Here is an 11832-nt window from a genome sequence, read left to right as displayed (position 1 = left end):
TCCATTTACTGAGCTCATATTGGCAGTGAATGCTATTTTGCTGCCATTTGAAATCTGTGTTCTTTTATAGACTAGCTCTAGTAAAGCCATCTCTCTTCTAAAGGCATCAGGCGGTCCTGTTTATTTTATAGAAAACATAAACTGTTCCACTTGGGTTATATTCTACAACTTCATGCTGGGCAGGACCAGAACTTGGCAGGTCATGAAAATGGCACCCAACCTAGGGCATCTCTGCACTGCCAAGTTGCCTAGTTGTGGGTATGGACCACCCAATGTTTCTAGAGGCCACGATCACTGGAAGTTATCTTCTTCTCACCCTGAGCCCACAGTTGGAGTGACCTCTATCTATGTCTCCCTGCTCAGAGATGAAAGTAGTCTTATATATCTGTCCCATGTGCCTGCTGAGCTTTCTGGCTTGGTTGGCTACTCTACTGGGACAGGAAACCTATCATTTTTCAGCTTTTGTCCAGAAAATCTGATGTTGCTCTATTATATGGCTTTCTCCCTGGTTCAAGCCCAGCAGAAACTTTTCTTAAAATTATATTTTTCTTTAGCTGAACTAACTGTTTTTCCTTTGGCTCTTTTTAGTTTTTAAATAAAGCTGCCAATGCACTTCCCTCCCAGTCCCATGAGATAGAAAGGTTTCACACCCACCTTCCTGCCAGGTCTCAAGCCAAGGATATTCTGCCCATCAAGCAATTATTGTAACCACTCTACCACTGAGAAAGGCCTGTCACAGAGGCATCAGCAAATACCCTTGAGGAACAGCTGAGAGGAAATGCAAGAAAGGAATTTGCATTTTAAGTCTGGTTGCTGGGCTATCTTATATGTGCATTTTGATGCTATAACTTTGGGTACATAAACTTAAACTTAACTTTGTGTAGATTTTGTAATGTATTACTGTAAGTTTTGGCGGGAGTTTTAGGCGGGAAGTATCTCGCTTCTGATTGGATGCAGCCTCTGGCTGAAGTGTATATAAGGAGAGGTTTTTCTCCAGAGTTTTGCTGGGTCACACTATATTAAAGAGCTGTTGTCACTAACCTGGTCTCCTGCCTCGTCAATACCCAAACTTAACATTGGCGACGAAGGTGGGATCTTGAGGCAGAGCACCAGAACAGAGCTGAACTCACTACGAGAATCAAACCCAGCAAGGTGATAGCGAATGCAGCGATGACCGGCTACACGCCACCCACTCCGTTTGACCCTGCCCAGGAGACATGGGGAATATATTTGACCCGTTTCGAAAGTTTCCTGGAGGCAAACGAGCTACAGGGAGTCTCCGACAACCGCAAACGGGCTTACTTCATAAGCCACTGTGGGTCCGCAGTCATCGCCGTCGCAGAAGCCCTAGCGGAGCCAACACCGCTACACTCCGTGTCGTGGCAGACCCTTCAGACCCTCCTGAAGAATCACTACGCACCAGCCCGTCCAAATACGCTCGACGGTACGAGTTTGGGGAGCGAGGCAACAAGAAGGCGAGTCTATCAGCGACTACATGGCAGCCCTGAGACAAGCCTCCAAGCATTGCAGTACCGCGATCTGGACGAAGAGCTGCTGGAACAGCTTAAGAATAAATAAATAAATCCGCTGTCCAAGTAACATTTAATCAAGACTTTAAAGTTAAACAGGAGATGCTGATTTCCCCCCAACGTCTTTTAACATCAGAGCACATCTGTTCCACTTTAGATAGGTTCTTCCTGCGAGGCACCTTTCCCAAACTTTCACTTCTTTTGTGGTTTGGGAGCACAGACCGAGGGTATTAGCAAACTGCACTCCTCATTTTCCATTTACTGAGCTCATATTGGCAGTGAGTGCTATTTTGCTGCCATTTGAAATCTGTGTTCTTTTATAGACTAGCTCTAGTAAAGCCATCTCTCTTCTAAAGGCATCAGGCGGTCCTGTTTATTTTATAGAAAACATAAACTGTTCCACTTGGGTTATATTCTACAACTTCATGCTGGGCAGGACCAGAACTTGGCAGGTCATGAAAATGGCACCCAACCTAGGGCATCTCTGCACTGCCAAGTTGCCTAGTTGTGGGTATGGACCACCCAATGTTTCTAGAGGCCACGATCACTGGAAGTTATCTTCTTCTCACCCTGAGCCCACAGTTGGAGTGACCTCTATCTATGTCTCCCTGCTCAGAGATGAAAGTAGTCTTATATATCTGTCCCATGTGCCTGCTGAGCTTTCTGGTTTGGTTGGCTACTCTACTGGGACAGGAAACCTATCATTTTTCAGCTTTTGTCCAGAAAATCTGATGTTGCTCTATTATATGGCTTTCTCCCTGGTTCAAGCCCAGCAGAAACTTTTCTTAAAATTATATTTTTCTTTAGCTGAACTAACTGTTTTTCCTTTGGCTCTTTTTAGTTTTTAAATAAAGCTGCCAATGCACTTCCCTCCCAGTCCCATGAGATAGAAAGGTTTCACACCCACCTTCCTGCCAGGTCTCAAGCCAAGGATATTCTGCCCATCAAGCAATTATTGTAACCATTCTACCACTGAGAAAGGCCTGTCACAGAGGCATCAGCAAATACCCTTGAGGAACAGCTGAGAGGAAATGCAAGAAAGGAATTTGCATTTTAAGTCTGGTTGCTGGGCTATCTTATATGTGCATTTTGATGCTATAACTTTGGGTACATAAACTTAAACTTAACTTTGTGTAGATTTTGTAATGTATTACTGTAAGTTTTGGCGGGAGTTTTAGGCGGAAATATCTCGCTCTGATGGGATGCAGCCTCAGGCTGAAGTGTATATAAGGAGAGGTTTTTCTCCAGAGTTTTGCTGGGTCACACTATATTAAAGAGCTGTTGTCACTAACCTGGTCTCCTGCCTCGTCAATACCCAAACTTAACATTGGCGACGAAGGTGGGATCTTGAGGCAGAGCACCAGAACAGAGCTGAACTCACTACGAGAATCAAACCCAGCAAGGTGATAGCGAATGCAGCGATGACCGGCTACACGCCACCCACTCCGGTTGACCCTGCCCAGGAGACATGGGGAATATATATGACCCGTTTCGAAAGTTTCCTGGAGGCAAACGAGCTACAGGGAGTCTCCGACAACCGCAAACGGGCTTACTTCATAAGCCACTGTGGGTCCGCAGTCATCGCCGTCGCAGAAGCCCTAGCGGAGCCAACACCGCTACACTCCGTATCGTGGCAGACCCTTCAGACCCTCCTGAAGAATCACTACGCACCAGCCCCGTCCAAATACGTTCGACGGTACGAGTTTGGGGAGCGCAGGCAACAAGAAGGCGAGTCTATCAGCGACTACATGGCAGCCCTGAGACAAGCCTCCAAGCATTGCGAGTACCGCGATCTGGACGAAGAGCTGCTGGAACAACTTATACGGGGGGTCAGAGACATCCGTTTGAGGAGACGGTTGCTAGCCAAGAGCAACCTGACATTGGCAAACGGTCTGGACGAAGCCAGAGCCCATGAGATGTCCAACCATGCAGCAGACACCTTACAAAAGCGACTCACGCCGATGGCGGGCGCAAAGCCGAGCACAGTCCACCACGAAGAAACCTATCGTGAGTCAACCAGCGAAGAGGAGGAAGAAGTCCACTACACCGGAAAATCGACAAGGGAAGACCCGGAGGAATGCGGAAGTTGCGGGGGGCGACATCAGCGCCAAAGATGTAAGTTCAGGGACGCCATTTGCCGGCGGTGTGAAAGGAAGGGGCACCTGGCTCAAGTCTGCCGAGCACCCAACCTTCCCGCCGAAAATTCAAATCGGCCAATCAGAGCGGCTCTGAGTCAGAGATGCAAACCCCACATTCCGCCGAAATTTCAAACCAGCCAATCAGAGCGAGATCGGCGAGGCGACCCGCGATTGGCCAGGAAAGAAAGAGCGAAGTCAAACCGAATGACTGTTACCATAGACCACGCAGCTACCCGCATCAAGAAAAGATCTTCACAAACCCGACAATTGAAGGCGTACCGTGCCGACTGGAAGTAGACACAGGATCAGCTATCACAATCATGTCCTGGGACACTTTTGTGAAAGCCTTGCCGCACATCGCAAAGCGCAAGCTACAGAAACAACGGCCCGGGTGCAGGATTACCAGGGCAACCGCATCCCTGTTCGAGGGACAACGACCGTCGAGGTCAAGCACGGGACATACGAAAAGACCCTGCCCATCACGTTAGTCGAGGAACCTTGCCAAGCTTGCTGGGGCTAGACTGGTTCCGGGCGTTGGGAATGGGGTGACTGGCCCACCGGAGCGGATGCAACCTGCAAACGCCCTAATGGAGGAATTCGCAGACGATTCGAGGACCGCTTAGGCAAGTACAAGGGACCCCTATCTCCTTCAATTTAGACCCCAAATAGCTCCCATTAGGTTAAAGGCAAGGAGGGTTCCTTTGCACTCAAACCTAAAATCGACAAAGAGTTAGATAAATTAGTCAGCCAGGGATACTAGTGCCAGTTGACCATGCCAAATGGGAGACGCCAATCGTCACCCTATAAAACCAGACGGGTCCATAAGAATTTGCGCTGATTACAAGGCTACCTTGAACAAAGCATTGCAAAAGAGCGCCTACCCAGTTCCAGTAGTACAACACTTATTGCACTCACTAGGGCACGGACAAGTTTTCGCCAAATTAGACTTGGCACAAGCGTACCAACAGCTACCCGGAGATGCTAGCACAGCTGAAGCCCAGACCATTGTAACGCACCGGGTGCCTTTAAGTGCACCCGTTACAGTTCGGGTGAGTGTGGCCCGGCTATTCCAAAATTTGATGGAGCGGCTCCTACAAGGGTTACCGAGTCGTACCCTATTTCGATGATGTGTTGGTATCAGGGGAAGATTTAAGAGAACTGGGGAAGCGGTTAAGGAAAGTTTTGGCCATTTTTAGGTCGGCAGGATTAAAAGTCAAAGCAAGCAAGTGTCAGATAGGGGTCGAATCTGTTGAATTTTGGGCTATAGAATAGACAAAAAGGGATTCACCCCACTGAGAGCAAAATCAAGGCGATAAAGAGAGCCCCAGCACCCAAAAACAAGACAGAACTCCAGGCTTTCCTGGGTCTGGTAAACTTTTACGCCGTGTTTTTAAAAGACAAGGCAACCGTTGCTGAACCGCTGCATAAGTTGCTTGGAAAAAACACTGCTTGGTCGTGGGGGAAGTCAGAGAATAGGGCATTTGAGGCAGTAAAAAGTTTGCTATCAAGCGATAGCCTGTTAATACAATACAACAACAGACTGCCGTTAGTATTGGTTTGTGATGCGTCCCCCTATGGAGTAGGAGCTGTACTTAGCCACAGACTCCCAAACGGCACTGAAGCCCCTATAGCGTTCTATTCACGAACGATGTCCCCGGCTGAGAGGAATTACAGCCAGCTAGATAGGGAGGCTCTCGCAATAGTGTCAGGGGTGAAAAAATTTCACGAATACGTTTTTGGGAGAGACTTTGAAATTATCACTGACCACAGACCGCTATTGGGATTACTGGCTGGCGACCGCCCAACGCCAGTGGCACTATCACCCCGGCTGACCAGATGGACTATTTTTCTGGCCGCCTACTCTTACAAACTGCAGCATCGACCTGGAAAAGAGCTGGGGCATGCGGACGCATTGAGCAGATGCCCATTGCCCGGGGAAATCGAGGACCCTACCCGGCACCCCGTTCTACTAATTGACTCTTGGGACTCTGGCCCAGTCACATCGCAGGAAGTGGCTCGGCCTCCTACCGGGACATTGTTTTAAGAACTGTAATCGGTTGGGTTCAAAGGGATGGCCGCTGCGCCGGGCGACCGTTTAGAGAATTTGTAAAGAAAAAGGGAATTGTCTGTGCAAGGGGTGCCTGCTCTGGGGGATAGGGTGGTAGTTCCAGAGAAGCTGAGAAAAAGTCCTGGAACTACTGCATGAGGGTCACCCAGGAATTGTAAGGATGAAGGCTAGCCAGGAGCTATGTTTGGTGGCCCCTAATGGACAGGGAAATCAGTGACAGGGTTGGCCGATGCCAGGTATGTCAGGAATCCAGACCACTACCACCCACGGCCCCAGTGTTGGAGTGGGAGAAACCCCAAGGCCCTTGGTCCCGTGACACATTGATTTTGCCGCCCTTCCACGGCCAAACATTTCTAATTGTGGTGGATGCATTCTCCAAATGGCTGGAGATCATCCTAATGAAATCCACAACCGCAGGAGCTGTCATTGCAGCACTAAAACACCTTTTCGCCACGCACGGGCTACCGGACACCCTCGTGTCCGATAACGGCCCACAGTTCACCGCAGCATTATTTGAAGGGTACCTGGCTGAAGAGGGCATCCGACATGCCCTCTCAGCGCCGTTCCACCCCGCGTCGAACGGCCTTGCTGAACGTTTTGGTCGGAGTGTGAAAGAAGCGCTATCACGAAGCGGCCCCGGCGATTGGCAGGCACACATCGACGCATTCCTAACCGTCCAACACAGGACCCCCTGTGTGGCCACCGGCCGCAGCCCAGCCGAGCTATTAATGGGGCGGAAGCTACGGTGCCCGCTAGACCGGCTACACCCGAACTACGTACAGGACGGGTTCAAAACAAAACCAGATAGAATCCGGGAATTAAACATAGGAGACTCAGTGTGGGCACATAATTACAGCGACGGCCCAAACTGGAAGAGGGGGATAGTCATAGACAAAACGGGCCCAAAATCTTATCTAGTGGAAATAGACGATGGCAGAATTTGGAGGCGCCACATAGATCAATTAAGAAACAGATTGAGCGATAAGGCAGAATTAGGCGAGACCAGCCCTGACTATGATTTAATTAACCCCACAGCTGACTGGAGCCGAGAACAAACAGAAAGCGAGAACCAAACAGAGACTTATCTGAGTCAGGCGAGGTCCAGCGACACCCTCCGGTCCTCTAGAGGACAGCAGGTCCGAGCCGGCAATAATCCAGCGCCGGATGGCCGGGAGGAGGAGCTCAGAGGAACGAAAAGCCCCTCCGGCAAGCTCGACTCAACTCCAGAAAGTGAATTGCGCAGGTCCGGGAGAGTCAGGAGACGCCCCACGTACCTGCGGGACTACGTAGAGAAGTAATATGTAAATATTGGCAAAGTGCCTTCTGGGAGGGAAGGAGTGTAATGTATTACTGTAAGTTTTGGCGGGAGTTTTAGGCGGGAAGTATCTCGCTTCTGATTGGATGCAGCCTCTGGCTGAAGTGTATATAAGGAGAGGTTTTTCTCCAGAGTTTTGCTGGGTCACACTATATTAAAGAGCTGTTGTCACTAACCTGGTCTCCTGCCTCGTCAATACCCAAACTTAACAGATTTAATTTAATATGACTCTGTATGACTACATCTCTATGTTATACATAATATATTGTATGTGTGTGTATATCTGAGCAGGCAATGAGAAATGGAAATTTGGGAGGCACATCAGCAGAGCAATGGGAAGATCGGGTGAGTGGCCCCACAGCACATCTACAGGGTTAAACCACAGCCAAGGCCTCAGGAGTATGTTTTTGCAGGATCTTGGTAATTGTTCATTCATTTTTAAATAGTGTTACGCCTACTTAGGGGCTTATGAGTTCTTTTCATTTTTGCATTTGTGTCCCTTTTTCAAATTTTTCTTTAAAAAAAAAAAGATACACAGCTACCAAATGGGCCTTTCCACCTCAAAATGCTGACTCGACATAGATCATTGTACATGGTGTTATTCAAAGCCAAAGATGCAGAGAAAGGTGTAGGTAGGCTTACAGTAGCTTCCTTAAGAATAGATTGCTCCATTCTCTTGCCTTACAATGTATTACAGCAGTTTAGACATTAGGGTATCTCAACCCTGCAAATCACAACTTATGATCAGTAATTAAAGTGTTATTTATATACTATACTTGGGAAATGAACTGCATTTATCTTCACTAAGATGTCAGAAGGAAAGGAAGGGTGTAATACAGTACAGGCTGTTATCGCTTTCCCTCAGAGAACAGTTTTCAAATATTGTATTGCTTTCCAGAGCACAGTGCCGACCAATGGACAATGGCCTTGTGGGATTAAGCTCCACAACCAGTATAGCCTTATGGGATTAAACTCTGCAGACATGGGATTAAACTCTGCAGAACAATGTCTTTATGGGATTAAATTCTGCAACTAGCAAGAAGATAGCTTCTTCTCTTCCCTTGCTTGAACATTTCCCCCTGAGCTCCTTCAGTTTTCTTTCTTGCTTCTAAAGATTACACTTCTTCAGAAAGAGCCTACTTTTGTATTCAAAGAAACACAAAAATCTGCAGCATTCAGAGACTTTTATGATGGGGAGAAATACATCACTTGACATGATTAGATCTTGCTGCGGAGCAATTAATTTCACTGATATATTGATGCTGGGAGTGAATTCATTTTAGCATGAAAAGAAATATTCCAACGGCTTTATCTGCAGTGTTGAATTGTAGTTTCCTTTTTTTTTCTGCTGCAGAATTATTTATCTGCTTCATTGACATATATGAGAAGATTTTAAAGACACAGTTCAGTTGCTCAGATCTGACAGTTTCTGATCGGAAATTATTTATCCTCGTTCTTGGAATGTTCTGACTGCAGAATCTTTGCTTGATAAACTATGTTTTCCTTGAGGTCTTTCATAGAGCTGCATTTTGCATTATGCAATAGGTGCTTATAAAAAGTGGCTCTTGCATTGTGGGTTTCAGAATTCAGCCTTCCCTCCTGCCAATGTACCAGAGGGATGTCTTGCTAACTGTTTTTAAAGGATATAGCATGATATTTAAAAAATCCTTTCTAATATTCCATCAGTTCTTCAACAATAACCTCATCTCACAATTCCCAAAACATTTCTGACATTTGCTAGATTTATCTGAATTTGTTAAATATAAATTAAGAATGTTCTCTTTTCCTGTACACTATTTACTCTGGATCAGATTGAACACTTTATTCTTTGAATAACTTAATTTACATCTCCTGAAATTAAAACACAGATTGAAATGAGTTATCTTTCAAAGTACACACTTATCAGTACAAAAGTTAGAAATCAATGTGCTTCTCTTGAAGGACTATGCATACAAAAATATATGTACCAACAGAAAAGAATATTTATAGCTCATGACTGAACTGTGGGATCCTTGATACCCTCTGAGCTTGGTTGTATTTTTGCAGACCAGGGGCAGGTTTCAAAACCCATTGCTACCAGTTCACTCGTGGGCACTCGTGTGCTTGCGCACATGCATGACACTTCTGCGCATGCGCAGAGCTTCTGTGCATGCGCAGAAGCATCCAGGCGGGTGAGCGGAGCCTCCCGCCACCGCTGCTACTGGTTTGCCCGATCCGGGGCGAACCAGTAGCAATCCACCACTGTTGCAGACGTTTCATTTCAAGCAAGGTAACATTGTCAGTGTTAGTAATGTTACTAGTTTGTAGTGAAACATCTGTAAGAAAACAGCCACACTCAGAGAACACCAAGAAAATATATGTTAAGGGAAAATGCATAAAAATGACATGACTGAACTCATTCAGAAACACAGAATAGGATGATCCTTCCATTTGTAATAGTAATCATTTCTGGATTGTTCTGTCTGGAGCAAGAAATTGCTTTGAGCTTTTTAAAGGAATATAAATAGTTCAGATAAATGAAATAAATTTTCCAAGTGGTTTGCAACATCACAGTGGTGAAAGCGGAACGTTGAACATTCCACGAGATAACCTGATTGGTTGGAGGGGAAAAAAATCCCTTTATGTTGTTTATAGCCATAGGGTGAAGATATCAAATTGTAATCCAAAGGACAAAAGATGATGAAAACCCATATCTTCCTGGACTGTATTTCACAAACGCAAAAAGAAACCAAAGACCTTTTCAGCATCCAATGAGATTAAATAGCCAACTTTAATTTATCTGGTGCATTGTCCAAAACATTAATCATCAAACAATATTATCAGATACTGGTCTAATTTTTCATAAATGCAGACTGAGATGGGTGATTTATTCCCAGTATTACTTTTGGTAGTTTCTTGGCTGGTATAGCACTTAAATGTTTTAGCATCTATGTTAAAGAAAGATATATAACAATTCTGCAAACTGAACATCTGGTGATGCTTTAATATTACTATAATTAACATCTCATAAAATGATGAATTAAGTACAGAACAATTAAATTATTGGTAGTAAACCTCTAACAATATAGGCGCCAATGCATTCCATAAAGTTCTATACCAGTGTTTCTCAACTTTGGCAACTTTAAGATGAGTGGAGTTCAACTCCCAGAATTCTGGGAGTTGAAGTCTACCCATCTTAAAGTCACCAAGGTTGAGAAACATTGTTCTATGCCATTCAACAGAAAATCCATTAAGTTTAGGGTTTCCCTCCAACTTCATGGACTATGTTTCTCTACAATTTCTTATGCCGGTTTTCCCCCTCTTGCTCAGATATCTTTCCATTATAATATTTCCCAAGGAATTAATAATTTGCTCTTTAATTAGAGGTATCTCCTATTTATATAATTGAATATAAAATCGTAAAACCGGTAACAGTTTTAGTACATAACTGAACGTTGCTGGCCTGAATTCCAAATATAAAAATTTGTGGTTTCTGTTGTTTCAACTAGTGAACCAAAAACCTTTCAGGTCCTTCTATTGATTCCCAATAGTCCTGAATGTAGCAGACCAGATTTAATCTTATTTATTATAAATATTTAATATGATTCTTTTGTGGGTTTTCTAGCATAAGACAAAAGTAAGTCGTTAACCTTTTTTCCCAGATAAGATTAAAATCTCTAAATGTCCTTTTTGCTGAGATGATAGTTCCTTATGAGGTGCTTATGTGGTTTTTCTTGTAAGAGAAATAGTTGGATACCATCCAGAATTAGCTAATTGATAAAGTTTAAATTCCAGAATAAGGCTCACTGAAGTGCGATTTGTGATTGCAGGGGTACTTGATGGCTTGTTCTTCAGAGAGGAAGAGGACCTTGACAGAAATGTGTAAGAACTGTTACCTAAACAAAGGGGACTAAAACCATTTTTAAAACACGAGAAACAAGGTAATGTTTAGAAATGGCTCAAACAGACGCCTTTCTAATACACTGGGGTAAAAAAAATAGGGCATGAAGGTAAAACGTAATCAGGCTTGCAAGTTTCTGATATTATAACCAATCTCAGTAAAGGTAGTTCTGGCTTTGTTATTGTCAGTGTAGAGTTGATTTTCTGGTCTGGTCTATCTAGTGGGACTGATTGACATTCACACACACACATCCATTGTATGAAATTCATACAGTCCTTGCAGAAAATAAGAAAGACAGCTTTAGATGAAAATGCAACGCTAAGAGGGGAATTATAGTCATCAAGCTTCATGGGGTGTTAATTGCATGTGCTGCCATTTCAAAGTCATCCCCAGATGAGACACTCTTGAATCCACTAGCTACATTTTCACAAAAAGAATGAGGTCAGCAGAGTGCCAGAGTTATTAACCTGTTTCTGACCTCCAAGTAAAGATTCTTAAATAAGTAGGGCTTGAAATAAAAAAAAAGAGAGACACTCAAGAACAATGGTATCTATATTGTAATTGGGCTTCATGAGAAAAGCCCACTACAACCAGTTGGCAGTGTTCTCTCCAGATCTTACGACGAAGCTGAAATTGAAAATGCTGAATCCATCAACTGAGCAATATGGGGCTTTGAATATATAATCACCATATTCAGGAACTGTGCAAACATGCACCGACTTTCTATTTCCCTAGGCATTCATTTTCTTCAGGGTGTTTAATAATCTACAGGTTATCCTGGAGTGCAACAAAAAATTGCAGTGGGAGTTATACAATAGCAAAAGACTAAAAAGTCTGATTTCTATATACCAAACTGATGAAGAGTGGGAACGGTTGCATAAAATGTAACAAAGAGGTCGTTT

Source organism: Ahaetulla prasina, chromosome 6, assembly GCF_028640845.1.
Source record: "Ahaetulla prasina isolate Xishuangbanna chromosome 6, ASM2864084v1, whole genome shotgun sequence".
Classification (NCBI taxonomy): Eukaryota; Metazoa; Chordata; class Lepidosauria; order Squamata; family Colubridae; genus Ahaetulla; species Ahaetulla prasina.
Note: the sequence above shows the minus strand (reverse complement) of the source record.